The sequence below is a fragment of the Furipterus horrens genome, unplaced genomic scaffold, assembly GCF_987537825.1.
Source record: "Furipterus horrens unplaced genomic scaffold, mFurHor1.1.pri manual_scaffold_4, whole genome shotgun sequence".
NCBI lineage: Eukaryota > Metazoa > Chordata > Mammalia > Chiroptera > Furipteridae > Furipterus > Furipterus horrens.
The window spans coordinates 74,755,234-74,768,858 of record NW_028327174.1 but is presented as its reverse complement, the minus strand read 5'-3'; the positions used below and the strand labels follow the sequence as shown (position 1 = coordinate 74,768,858).

Here is a 13,625-nt window from a genome sequence, read left to right as displayed (position 1 = left end):
TGGTACAACTACACAATGGAATACTATGTAGCAGAAAGAAAGAAGGAACTCCTGCCATTTGCGACAACATGGATGGAACTAGAGAGAATTATGCTTAGTGAAATAAGCCAGGCAAAGAAAGCAAAATACCATATGATATCACCCAATACAGGAAACTAAAGAGCAACACAAACAAACGAACTAAATAGGCAAAGACTAGAATAGTTGTCAGTAGGGGGGAGGGGGGGTGGGAGAGAAGGGGGATAAGTAAGGGAAGGGACTAGTCAAGGAACGTATATGAATGACTCATGGACATGGACAACGGGGAGGGATATAATTGTGGGAGAAGGGATGGGTTGGGAGGGGGGAGCAATGGGGGAAAAATGGGACAACTGTAATTGAATAACCAAAAAAATAAAAATTAAAAACAAAAAAAAAGGAGGAATACAACTACCTCAGAACTAGAAACAACCAGAAGTTCCAAAAAATCAAACTACAGGAAAGTCCAGCAAACAAAGATATAAAGAAGAATTAAACACTCACCCAGACACGCAGGAGAAGCAGAGCCCGGGTGGAGAGGACTCGCTGTGGTGGTAGCAATGGTGGCAGCAGAGGCGGTTCGGCGGAAAAGGCACACTCACGTTTTAAAATGCAAGGAGGGACACCTGCGGAGCGTTCCCAGCTCCTCACCAGACCTCACAGATCAAAGGTCCCAGCACCATGGAAAATCAGGCCTCATTGTTTCTGACTGTGTAGAGCAGCGGGATTGGGGTGGAGGCAGAAACTGCCAGTCTCTCAGCAGAGTCTGCTTGTTTCAAGGGCCCGCGCGGTCCTAGAATGTCCTCAGATGCACCCGCTCTGGGAATGATGGCCAGGGCAGCAGCTAGAGGGGCGCCAGTCTGGTGCGGGTGTGGGAGAGGTGCCTGGAAAAGGGGCAAGTGCTGGGCTGGCAGCATTGTTCCCCCTCGGACCCCTCCCCCACATACAGCGCCACAACGTGGTGAAACAGGTTGACCTGGACTGAAGAACCCCTAAGGCTCCGCCCATTACAACATAACAGGAGCAACAGCTCTAGCCGGGATGTAGAGGCAAACAAACACAGGAGCCTGTCAGAATGAGGAGACAGAGAAGTATGGCCCAAAAAAGGAAACGGATCAAGGTTCCAGTGGGAGAACTAAGCGACGAGGACATAGCCAACCTAACAGATGAGGAGATAGACAACCTAACAGATGTAGAGTTCAAAACACTGATGATAAAGATGCTCACAGGCTTGACAGATATGCTTGGGTACAACAAACACATAACAAGTGAAGGCTATGCTCAGTGAAACGAAGGAAAATCCACACAGAACCAATGGTGAAGGGAAGGAAACCCGGGTTCTAATCAATGATTTGGAATATAAGGCAGAAAAAAGCAGTCAACCGGTGCAGAATGAGGAAGCAAGAATTGAAAAAAATGAGGAAAACTCATTTTGCGAAGGAGATGCACATCTGGGTCCGGGAAGCACAGAGGGTCCTGGGCGAGCTGGACCCCGACGGGACCCCACCAGGACGCATCATGATTGAGATGCCAAAGGTGGAAGATAAAGACAGAGTCCTGGGGGTAGCAAGAGAGAGACAGAGAGTTGCCTACAGGGGACTGCCTGTAAGACTATCAGCTGATTTCTCACAGGACACTTTGCAGGCAGGAAGGGACTGGCAAACGGTAATCGATGTGATGACAGGCAACCTGCAACCAGGATTACTCTATCAAGTAAAGCTATCATTTGAAATGCAAGGGAAGATGACGTGCTTCCCAGACAAGGTGAAGCTAAAGGAGCTCGTCATCACCAAGCCATTATTATATGAAATCTCAAAGGGATTTCTTAAGGAAAAGAAGATCAAAACTATGAACACTAAAATGACAACAAACTCACAACTATCAACAACTGAATCTAAAAAATAAAAACAAAATCCAAATGAGCAAACCAGAATAGGAACAGAATCATAGGTATGGGGATCATTTGGAGGGATATCAGCTGGGAGCGGCTAGCTGGAGAAATGGGGAAATGATTCAGGGACTAAGAAGCATAATCAAAATCGGTCAGTACAAAATAAGACAGGGGGGATGTTGAGAATAATATAGGAAAGGGTGAAGCCAAAGAACTTCTATGCACGACCCGTGGACATGAACTAAGAGGGCTGGGACGGCTGGGGGAAGCGGGGGACTGGGCAGAGGGGAGCAAAGGGGGAAAAATTGGAACTATTGTAACAACAAAATCAATAAAATGTACTTTAAAATAATAATTAGTAAATAAATTCACACACACCAGAACTATTGGGAAACAGATACTTCTCCAAGGAGGACATACAGAGGGACCATAGGCATATGAAAGGATGTGCAGCATCGCTAGCCATCAGATAAATGCAAATTAAAATCACAATGAGAAAGTGCCTCACACATGTCAGAATGGCCACCATTAATAAATCAACAAACAAGTGCTGGCGAGAATGTGGACAAAAGGGAACCCTAGTGCACGGTTGGCAGGAATGCAGACTGGTGCAACCACTGTCAAAAATAGCGTGGAATTTCCTCAAAAAACAAAAAATGGAACTGCCTTTTGACCCAGACATTCCACTACTGGGATTATACCCAAAGAATCCTGAAACACCAATTCAAAAGAACTTATGCACCCCTATGTCCAGAGCAGCATTATTGACAATAGCCAAATGCTGGAAACAGCCTGAGGGGCCATCAGTAAATGAGTGGATCAAAAAACTGTGGTACATTTACACAGTGGAACACTATGCAGCAGAAAGAAAGAACTCCTAACTTTTGCAACAGCATGTATGTGACTGGAGAGTATACGCTACGTGAAATAAGCGATTCAATGAAAGACAAATACCATCTCACCCATCAGAGGAACCTAATTAGCAAAAACAAACGAATGAGCACAGCAGAACCAGAGACATGAAAACGTGGAACAGTCAGAGGGGAGAGGGGAGGGGGATAATGGTGGAAAGAAGGGGAGGGGACTTGTCAAAGAACACATGTGAATGACGCACGGACAGGGACAACAGGGTGGGGATTGACTGTGGAGCAGAGGTGGGCTCCGCACAGGAGGGCAAAGGGGGGAAAATTGGGACAACTGTAATAGGATAACAGAACATTTTTTGAAAGGGAAAAAAAATCCCACTAAGAGGAATTCAGATAACATGTTAAAGGAGTAACAAAATAGAGAAAATGCAAAGAAAAGTACATCTTTGTTTACTCATAAACATTAAGCCAGCTCCTAAAGTTTAACTTCTAGGTAAACAACACTCCCCCGGTTTTATGATGCACTACTACTAAACAAAATCTTCATTGGAATAACAAGTTCTTCTCTATGAAATTTCCCATGTAAGTGAAACTAAATTTCTCCCTAGAGACAGTTCCTTTCCCAGAATGGCCTAAGCTCCATAACCTACTGCCTAGAATACAAAGAGACTAATCAAACCTTATCAGCTTACAATACTCAAAATTTGACTTTCATGAGAAAAGTTCATAAATTTATATTTGCAAATGTAATTAATATCACTAAAATCAGAGGTTATGGCTTATGTTCACTAAAACTTAGATTACTTAACGGTCTTATTGAAACTATTTTCTTATAGGACATTTGCCATAAAACTATATATTCCAAGAAAGATATCATCCAAAGAAGCAACACATTCCATTGTACAATTTTATGGGTTTTAAAAATGTTGTTGGTAGCAACTTGAAATGCTTTTGTCTAAAAAAATAAACAGACAAATAGGTATTCAAAGATGATTCTGTGTGACAGAACTTCTCAGTAATTGAATAAATAAAAGATCAAACTATCTCATCAATAATTTCTAAACCGAAAGCAGGACCCAGAGATTGAACTCATGACCAAAGCATCACGACCTTCCTCTAAACAAACTTTGGACAAATCAAAAGAATTAGAAGCTACTGATTATACCACAAATTATTACTCTATTGACTTTGTCATTTAAAAAAATCAGCCACCATGGCCAGGTGGGCCCCCGTTGTACTAATGCAAAGTGGGAAGAACACGCCCTCCCATCACGGGAGGGAAGTTGTAACCTGCCATAGCATCACCTAGATTCAGCACAGGTAGGTTCCAGGTTTGAAATACAGTGCAGCTACAAGTGTGTCTAAACACAGGGATGATGCTAAGACTTGCAACGATAATGGCTGTGACGCAGCCAGAAATGCCCCCAGTGGTCTGACAGAAGGTGGAAAGAGACATGTCTCATGACATACCTGTATTCTCCATGGTGGTGGCTGTTGCAAGTGTCGGAGATCTTGTACGCCAGGTGGACTGCAGGTGCACTGGTGGCAAGTGTGAACACTCGTGCCTGTGATCATGGGGAAGGTGTTATACTCTGCAATGAGGTTGTGGATGTTCCTCCTCCTGCAGCAGCCATGCTGTGGCCAGATGGATCCCCCAGTTAAGAAAAGAGGTGGTGACTTTAGCCAAGGGAATGTTGCCACTGGGTGGTATGTGGTCAGAATTAGGAAGGGCAAGGACAGGGGGCAGTGGTTTTCCTATGGAGCAGGAGTGGTGTCCATAGGCTCCTCGGGGTCCATGGCAGGGATTTGGTGAACTGCCATGGATCTTACACTGCCACCTGGAGATGATACGACTGTGGTGGCATAGTACGGAGGAGTCGTGTCCATTTCGGTGTCATCATCCTGTAAAGCGGGCCGAGAGGTCAAACGTGTAGATGCTCTGGCAGTGATGTTAACAGGGGCCTGCCCCATTTGAGTGGCCAGGGGAAGGGTTCCTGCAGGCACTGAGGCAGGTGGAGGCAGAGAAGCAGCAGGCTGAGTGACCTGGGTCTTGTCCCCCGCAGTCTTTTTCCTTGGACCCTCAGATCTTTCCATGGTGTGCAGCTTTGGGTCCATGGCAAGGCAAGGAAGTTTAGCAGGCGGGGGCAGCTCACCTCGATCCCACCGCAGTGGTGGCAGTGGAAGCAAGAGCGGCCCAGACTGCTTTCTTTTGCGGGGCCTCCTGCTGGCAGAGGCCGGGGGAGAATTGCTGCTGGATTGCTTCTCCTTCCCTACACATACTGAATCTGGAGTGCTGGGCAGATGCCCACTGCTGTGGGGGCTGTCCCCATGATCCTGCCCTTTTTCCTCTACCTGGCTGGTCTTGTGTGCCGTGTCTTTTGGGGACTCTTCCGGGACCTTCCCCACCACCTCCTTTGGGAAAGGAAGTGGGACGATTATAGAGGGTCCCGGCTCCTCAGCCTTGACTGCCTGCTCAGGTGGTGAGCGCAGGCCAGAAGATCTGCGACCTGAATGACGAATAGGGCCCGGTCTCAAGCTTCCAGACCTCCCGGATGTACAAGCAGGAAGCACAGGCTTCTGCGGGGGGTCCTTCCATTTCACCAACCGGTGCACTTCCCGAGGGAAGCGCACAGTCTGTGCGAGAGGACACCGCCCTCTCGGGACAAGGCCGAAGGGCGATGGACCGGGAGCATGACAGAAATGAAATAGTGGGTGGAAATGTCTGACAGCAGGGTGGTCCCAGCCAGGTGGGCCATAATCACGGGTGTCACGGTGATGGCCACCAGGCAAGGGATGGTGGCCGCGGCGGAGGCGGCAGAAGAACAAGCGAATCCGAGAAAGGAAATTGCCCATGTAGGGGCAGTTGTGCGCCAAACGAACTCAAATAAGAGTGGAAACAGGGAGAGTCTCTCCTTTGCTTCCTCCTCCTCTGGGGTTCTAGCAGGCACTGAACTGACTTCAGCCAGGACCTTCTGATGTCTCCATGGAAACATCAATGGACCTTGAGAGGTCACAGAGGAAGGGGCGGGGCCTCCCTGAATGGCCAATCCCATCATGACCTTCTAGCACCTGGGACCTGCATCTCTGTGTAGCAAGTGTTTGGCACCTGCCTTGCCCTCCATGAGGCCTTTGTCCCATACCACTGAGGCCCGACCTGCCTGACATCACCGTGTCTGGCCACTGGCTCTGTGGGAGCTTTGGCGCCTGCCCCACTGTTGTCCCAGGGGCCAGGTCCTGCTCAAAGTCAGTACGGGAGCCACCCGGCTCCTTCCTGGACATGGCCCACCTCCTCAGGGGACCTTTTCAGCTTCTCTTAGAAGCCCGAGGCAGGTGCACTTTCTCCATGTCTGCCCTGGCCACCAGCCTCACCAGTCAGCTGTGAAACACTGTGAGGTGGAGTGGACACAAAGCCCTAACCAACAGGCTGCTGCACCTGGAGACACCCCAGAAAAGAGCTGGCAGCTAGCAGGGGTGTAAACCCAATGTGCTGAATTACTAATGAATAAAAAGGGAAGGAACTAATGGAAATCAAAGCATACCGAATTGCTCAGAAGGAACATACATATATATTAACTTTAGAATTTGTTAAACATGTGAAATGTTTAAAAACGACTATTAAGATGAAAACAGAAGCCTGGCTGGTGTGTTTCAGAGGAATGGGCGCCACCCTGTGAAGCAAAAGGTCACCGGTTCAATTCCCAGTCCGGACACATGCCTGCGTTACAGGACAGGTCCCCGTTTGGGGGCATGCGAGAGGTAAAATCGGTCAAGGTATCTCTTACACACTGATGTTTCTCTCCATCTTTTTCTCCCTCCTTTTCCCTCTCTCTAAAAGGAAATAAATAAAATCTTTAAAGAAAGAAAACAATAGAATTAGCTATAACTTCCAAGTCAGTAGAGAAAACACAAAGTAAAAATATTTCAATCATTCCCAAATAAGTCACTCTAATATTAGAAAAGAAGAAAAAGCAGGATAAATTGAAAGCGAAAAGTAACTATTAGGAAAAAGTACAACTCCATGAGAAATATAAGTAATTGATCAGTTCAAGGCAGATATATTCAGATTGTGTTAAAATATCCTAGCTGTATTGTTTAAAGAGACTTGTAACACATAAGAACCCAGAAATATGTTTAAAAATCAGTTTGTTAAACATAGGTATAGCTATATTATTATCAAACAAAATATACTTAAAGGTTTAAAAAAAGAGAAAGACATTGCTAAAGTGGAGCCTGTAACATAATTTAATACTCTCATTCCCTAAGAATACATAACACGATAATTCTAAATTACTTTGTGCCTAAAAACAAGCCAAAATGGACATAAAGCAAAAAGGGAAATAATTACAAAAGAAATTGACAAAGTGAGTCAAGGCAATTGAATGTACTTGGATGCAGAATATATTAAAACAACTTTTTTAGGAACTGAGAAATAAGTAGGCAAAACAAGTATGTGAGCTTATAATAGATAAAAGCATTGAAAATTGGAGAACAGCATTGAAAAATTGGAGAATAGACACGTTTCAGGAACAAAGGGGACATTTATGATAACTGACCACATATTAGGCCATAATTAAGCCTTAATAATGGAAAGACTCCCAAATCAGCAAGTATGAGTTTGCCAGTCACCCCAAGTTTGTTTTTCAATCATGGTTTCCTTGAAAGCATTAACATAACTCGCAAACACAAGATGAAGGTGGGAGAAAAAAGAGTTCAGAGGGACATATGCAGTACCATACCATTCACACAAAAGACTCACAAAGTCAAAGATTGGCATTAGAAATTTCAAAATTCAAGAGATGCTAACTCTTACATTCAGTGCATGAGGAATAAAAGAAGACCAGGAACACTCAGATTTATTGTGCTATTTAATTTCTTAAAGCTAGTGCTTCCACAAGGATTCAGAATATCATCTTTAGACCTTCTTACATGCCTGGACATTTTATAATAAAAAAATAAACTAACAAATAAACAAATGCTCTGTACATCTCTTATTGGGAAAGAATAAAGATAACATATTGCTTGTAAAAGGGATATATTGTTTCGATCCCTCGAAAACAAAAAGAAAACAATGGAAGCTAATTTTATGTTGGAGGATATAAATTTCAAAAGGTGAACCAAAACAATGTAAAACAAAATGAGCAAAATCCAGCAGTTGCAGAGTATTATGTCCTTCAAAGAAATAGCAGAAACCTTCCATTATATGTTTTCCAAGACTGTATTATGCCACATGTTAATGGCAATTTTGGGTGAAAGATCAGGAAACATTTCACACTGTATCACACCTTGGAGAGACACAAGGCACATTACTACATGAAATGGTTCCGCGAAACCAGCTGTGAAATAAATGTTTACTTTCATTTAATTTCAAGTTTCCCAAACTCATTTGATCATAGACCCTTCTAAGAAATGACTACTAGCATACTTCCAGGAGATTAATGCGTCATTGAACAGAATTCAGGAAATATCCCCACAAAATTTTATTTCCTAGAGTCATAACTAAGTGAGGAGTAGTTTACTTTAGCTATTTCTAGTTCATGTATATGAAAAGTAACGTGTACTCAATAATTCTTCAGGTAAAAACACCCAAATAATATTTTTCCTCCCTATGCTTGTCTATTGTCATTTTTGTTGCTAAAATTAAAAGAGAGAGTGTTCTAAATACATAACAAGACGTGTTAACCATCAGGCCATTATTAACTATTTACTATCAGATATTTTTTTATTCAAAATATTTTTATTCCATTTTACTTTTCACTAACTGCAGAAGCAAACCATAGAACACTAATCAAATCCAAAACAAAAAGATATAGAGTAAACCTATTTGAAATTCAGCTATGACCAATATTATGGTCATAAAGGTCAGATAGACCTCATTAGATAGACTTTTTCTTAATATACATTTTCCAAAGGCCTTTGCTCAAGTGAAACATCCCCTCCCTCTTAGTAATCACCTGATTTCTATTCTTGAGATCATTTCATCTTCTCTGAAAGCCAGTTTCTGTGATTCAACATCTTAGATTCAATTAATTTAAGTTCATCATGTAAGTCGAGTGAGCTTTATATCAAAGCAGAGTCCAAGGAAAACATCTTAAGTCAGGCTTCCAGCATTAAGGTTACAATCCTCCCACAACCAAAAGAGCAACTCAGATCTCCTTGGTCAGTACTTTAGTCCTTTGGTTGACTGCCATCAAATGGTATCCAGCAATATATATGTCTGTCATTATTGGGTAACCTTCACCTCATTCGTGCATTTCATGCATTTATGCACCGATTGATTCATCCACTTAACTAAAAGTAAAGATATATGCTCACTCTTCAAACTAAACAGGATTATACAGGCTTGGATATAGCACGGCAAATATGTAGAAAAAAGAAAAGGAGGGCGAAAGGGAGGAAGAAAGAATTCACTATCTCATTTTGGTATTGGCTCTCAAGTCAAGCTTATAGCAACGAGAGCCAATGTGATTTCATTAATGCTCTGTTTAGTCCAGGGAACTGTTATTTTCTTCAAACAGAATATGGTTGAAAGTGATAGTAAATATCCAGAGTCCAGGAGCAGTCCTGTTTTCACAGGAACCTGGCAGGAGATATTCCCATCAGGGCCACTAGAGAACTGGAAATGGGCCTAGACTCTGCTCCAGTCTCACTCCCAGTCCCAGTTCTTGAACAGTCTTGCTCACCCAGGTCTTGCTGAGATGCATGCCTGCCAGTGCTCCAGGAGACCAGCGAGCCCACCCAAGGCCAACAGCAGATCCTACATGGACCTGTGTCATCTTCAGTCCCTCTCAACTCTATAGTTCACAAGCAGTTAGGCCCACCCAGAGACCCACCAGAAGACGTGCCCACCTACACCCTTAGAGGTTAGCCTGCCAACCTCGGTCTGACTGCATATCCTGGAATGGCCCTCTAAATCAGCTGCAACCCCTGCCAGCCTTGGTCAGGAAACACTCCTGTTCGTACAAATGGCCTGGCAAGAGACAAGTGCATCTTGCTTGCCTCAAGAGCAATGTGTGCAGAACTCAACCCTGACTGTGGACCCCAAAAGAGCCTGGGACTCAGCTTCTGCCCCTCTCAGCCATAGTATGGATCTAGTCCTGCCCACCCAGGGACACAGGCATGGACCTGACAAGGAACCACACATGTATATACACCTAGTAAAGGCTAGCTGTCTGAAGACCTAACTGCAGACCCTGAAGTGGAACCTTCTCCCCGCACCACCCTATTGAATAAGATCCTGGGAGTGGTCCCTTGTTCCTAGGACCAGGCATGATACATGAAAGCCTGAGAACTCTGGAACAAGCCTGCCAACTGCACACTCCACTGCAGACACAACAGAAGCTTCATTGAATGCAAATATTTACCAAAGGGAGAACCGAGGGAACAAATAAACACCAATACAATAATAATAGGGGATTTCATTATCCCACTTTTAACACTGGGTAGACTATCCAGACAGAAAATCAATAAGGAAACAGTCAACCTGAATAACACCATAGATCAAATCAACTAACAGACATATACATAACATTCCACTCAACAGCACCAGAATAAAAATTCCTCTTGGCACATGGAACATTCTGAGATAGAGCATATGTTGGGTCACAAAGAAAGTCTTAACTCATTTAAAATGACTTCATATCAAGTATCTTTTCTAAGCACAATTATATGAAAGTAGAATCCAGAACAGGAGGAGAACTGTAGAATTCACAATACATGGAAATTAAGCAATATACTCCTAAACAGTCAATGAGTCCGAAAAGAAATTAAAAATACAGTAATGCAACAGAACCCCTGGGCTGCCCCGATTGAAACAGAACCCACGGGCTGTTTAGTTAGGGGCCCGATGGCCCGCCGCCAGAATCATAACTCTCGATATCAGAGTTTGGTGAAAAGGAAAAAGAATTGTTTATTTACACATAGTCCTACCTCCCCCTCCCAGACCTGGCCAGTCTTAGGAAAGTCAGAAACACCGTTCCCCTACCTCCTAGGCACAGTTCAGCTTTACCAGTAGCTGCCAATCACTCAGTTCTGATTGGGGAGGTCCTTTCTGTGCTGTGGTGCCCTCCAGCTCTCAATGCAGGACCGCCTGGATTCTCAGCCTCCTTGCAAACTGCCTTCTTCCTGTAAACTGCATGAATCTCCTCAAAACTGCATGGCGAGAGCTTCTTCCTAAAGCAGCCTAGAGACCCCTTCTCCTCCAAGCCACATGGAGGGAGCCCACGAGAGCCAGAGCCAGCCTCTTAAAGCAGCCTGGAGACCCCTGCTCCTCCAAGTCACATGGAGGGAGCCCACGAGAGCCAGGGCCAGAGAGCCAGCGAGAGAGAGCCAGTTCCGGAGTGCTACAGAGCAAGAGAGCCAGCCAGCCAAATGTCCACAGCTGCTTTTCTCTTCCTGACTGCCTCCTCTCCCTCACTGCGTCCTCTCACGCAGTGGGTGTTGCAAACAGTTCTGACCATTCACAGAACCCCGTGTAGGCTCTGTAGGCTTCTTCCGTACCAGCCCACAGTCCAAGACCCCTTCCATCTTCCTGACCCTTGGAAGTAAAGCGGATCTTTGCAACAATGTTGCCAGCCACTAGCCACAGGCATGCAAGGCATCCTGAAAGCTGCTTCCTTTTCCCTATCTCCCAGCCGCCAACTCTGGGGTTTGTTTTTGGACTCCCCTGTTTCTATAACAGTAAGACATACAAAAATTAAATAAAAACATAGCAAAACTTATGGAATGCAGCAAAAGCAGTTTTAAAAAGGTAGGCTATAGTGTTTTTTAGAAGAGCTAAACAAAATGGACAAAAAGATAGGCTAGAATAACCAGGAAAGAGAGGACACAGATAAATAAAATTAAAAATGAAAAAAGAGACATTACATTTACACTACATAAATCTTTTCTAATCTTATATCTGATAAGGGGTTAATATTCAAAATATATAAACAAATCCTACAATTCAATAGGAAAAAAACTCAAATAATTTAATTAGAAAATGGGAAAAGGATATCAATAGATAGTTTTCCTAAGAAGACATACAAGTGACCAACAGGTACATGGAAAGAGGCTCAATGTCACTTATCATCTGGAAAATGCTTATCAAAACCACACTGACATATACGTCACACCTGTTGGAATGGCTATTAAAGACACAAGCTATAACAAACATTAGCAAGGATGTGGAGAAAAGAAAACAGTGTGTACTATAGATGGGAATTAAATTGATATAACCATAATGGAAAAAAGGTATTGACATTTCTCATAAAATTATAAACGCAACTACCATGTGACACAGCAACTCTACAGCTGGGATGTATCCAAAGGAAATGAAATCACTGACTGAAGAAATACCTGCACCCCCATGTTCCCTGCAGCATTCCTCACAACAGCCAGGAGATCAATAGATGAATGGATAAAGAAAATGTGGTATTCAGATATATCCATATATAAATATATATATATTTAGTTATTCAGTTATTTATTTACTATGTTATAACAAGGAAGAAAATCTTGCAGTTTGCAACCACATAGGAACAGACTAGACTGGTGGTTGCCAGGAGCTAAGGGGAAAGGAAAATGAGAAAATGTTGGTCACAGAGTATAGACTTGCAGTTATAGATGAATGAAACCTAAGGGTCTAGCATACGGCATGGTGACTATAGCTACCAACCTGTATTGTATAGTTGGATTTTGCTGACAGAATAAATCCAAAATATTCTTATCATACACACAAAAAGTAACTATGTGAAATGATACATATAGCTAAATTGCAGGGAGTTATATAAAGCAATTAGGATTTGGGGTAAGAGTTAAAATTGGCTTCATCTGCAGTTTAGAGGTTTTCTTACTACTAAAATATATATCATAAATCAATAATTCTAGCTTCTGAAGTATTATGCATGACCTTGTAAGATTGTTTTAAAAAGGTTAGAGTAGTTGAAAACTAATTATTGAGTTTTCCTTAAAGTTATAAATCTGACTTTATGCAAGTTATCATATCTTTAGAAAAAGAGATAGTAGATAAATGGACATAAGAACTCCAAGATTTTAACTGCTTTAATCTATTTCATATTCAGGAGGAAGCAGAAAAATAAATCACACAACTTCAAAAATAGTAAGAAAAAAAAAACACCTGAGGTCTGCTTCAAAAACCTATTCAATGTCTTGCTTCTCATTTTTTCGTCACTCATACATGTATATATTAAGACAAATAATTGGTAATAGGAAAAAATAGGACATCGTAGGTCTCAGTTTCCAGTTTAGTTATTATATTTTTTTTAATTTGCAGATGTCTTTCCTCTTAATTCAGTATTAATACCATCACAAAGTGCCTTTTCTATGTCACATTCTCTCCATAAACTTCATCTGTATGCATCTTTAAAGACAAAGCTAACTTACAAAACCAATTTGCTTCACTGGAGGGAATAATACAGTGCGTATTGATGTGGAAATTTTCCATCTCTAAGGGGTTAACAATTGCAAAGAAAGCAATAATAGAGTCTCTCTCTCTCTCTCTCTCTCTCTCTCTCTCTCTCTCTCTCTCGCTCTCGCTCTCTCTCGCATCTCTACCTCCATCTCTATCTTGCACCACCCCTACCATTCTCCCCTGGTCTCTCCTGCTCACCCTTTAGGGTTCCTGCTCCCCTGATTCAACATGAGATCTCAGCTGTTGGCGCTGTGCTGTGATGTGAAGGATGTCAAGGACATTCTCCTAAGCAGTGAACAGGACCATTGATCATTATTTTTTTTTCACTGTTTGCAGAGAATCTCTGGGCAAGAGAAGTGTCTTTCCCATGCAGAAAGAATTGACAGTGTTGTGAGATTTTGGCTTTTTGGAGCAACACATTAAGCTTATTAAGTTCATAATA

The 13,625-nt window shown here is 42.8% G+C and overlaps 1 long non-coding RNA gene across 1 annotated transcript in view; it reads right to left on the bottom strand.

Moving 5' to 3' along the window:
* The window catches only part of LOC150012231 (uncharacterized), a 37,320-nt gene extending 26,219 nt beyond the window's left edge, over positions 1-11,101 (bottom strand). Inside the window, exon 1 of the long non-coding RNA XR_016510723.1 lies at positions 10,757-11,101. This is a non-coding gene — a long non-coding RNA (uncharacterized LOC150012231). The remainder of the gene's footprint in view (positions 1-10,756) is intronic.
* Positions 11,102-13,625: the final 2,524 nt, after the last annotated feature.